Consider the following 1377-nt stretch of genomic DNA (forward strand, 5'->3'; position numbering starts at 1 on the left):
TGGAAAAGGTATTTGCCTAATATTCTTCAAACTCTGTTTAAAGGTCTTGCCCACCAGATGCCAGTGCTTGGCTAATTTTTGATGCATTTCACAAAAACAACAGAATATGCAAATGATGGATGAAAAGGGTTGTCACAGAAGTGATAAAAAGAAAATTTAGGCTGTAGTAACACATCAAAGAATTTTAACATATGGAACAAATTATTTGCTCCAATTATTTGCTCCTCACACATAAAGCCATAGTAATGCTTTGCATTTGTTTAAGTGAATGTAAATTAGAGAACAAGAATTCAAAATAAGTGATTTTAGGTAAACTTAGAAAAATCATTAAACCATGAAGTAAATTGCCTGAATTGGTGGTGGTATTTCTTGTGTCACTAGCAGATTGGTAGTTGTATTGGGTTTGCATGGCCAGGTTTCAGGTAGAGGTAGGGCTACAGAGGTTGCTTCTGTGAGAAGCTGCAAGAAGCTTCCCCTATGTCCAATGGAGCCAATGACAGCCAGGTCCAAGATGGACTTGCCACCAGCAATGGGTGAACCCATCAACAATGGTGGTAATGCCTCTGTAATAAAATATTTTTTAAAGGGAAAAAATTATTGCGGGGAAGTACTTGGGGCCAGAGAAGAGTGGAGTGAGAAAATGTGAGAGGAACAACTCTGCAGACACCGAGGTCAGGGGAGAAGAAGGGGGAGGAGGTGCTCCAGGTGCCAGAGTTGCGATTCCCCTGCAGCCTGTGGCAAAGACCATGGTAAGACATCTGTGCCCCTGCAGCCTATGGAGGTCCACAGAGAGCAGAGGTTGACCCACGAGTCCATGAAGACCCACTATGGAGCAGGTGGATGCCCAAAGGAGGCTGTGACACCATCTGAAGACCACATTGGAGTTGGCTCCTGGCAGGACCTGTGGCCCTGTGGAGAGAGAAGCCCATACTGCAACAGGTTTACTTGACAGGACTTGTGACCCTGTGGGGGATGCCTGCTGGAGCAGCCTGTCCTTGAAGGATTGCACCCTGTGGAAAGGGATCCACATTGGAGCAGTTTGTGAAGGACTGTAGCCTGTGGGAAGGACTTAAGTTGGAGAAGTTTGAGGAAGACTGTCTCCCATAGGAGGGACGCCATGCTGGAGAAGGGGAAGGAGTCCTGTCCCTGAGAAGGAAGCAGAAACAACATACGATGAACTGACCATAACTGCCAATTCCTGTCTCCCTGTGTCATTGGGGGAAGGAGGTAGAGAATTGAAAATAAAGTTGAGACTGAGGGAGGGTAGAGGGGAAGGGGTTCGTAGGATTTGCTTTGTTTCTCATTATCCTACTCTGAGTGGTAATAAATTCAATTAATATCCCGAACTCGAGTCTGTTTTGCCCATGATGGTAATCA

This window comes from Geospiza fortis, unplaced genomic scaffold, assembly GCF_000277835.1.
Source record: "Geospiza fortis unplaced genomic scaffold, GeoFor_1.0 scaffold1283, whole genome shotgun sequence".
In the NCBI taxonomy this organism is placed as follows: domain Eukaryota; kingdom Metazoa; phylum Chordata; class Aves; order Passeriformes; family Thraupidae; genus Geospiza; species Geospiza fortis.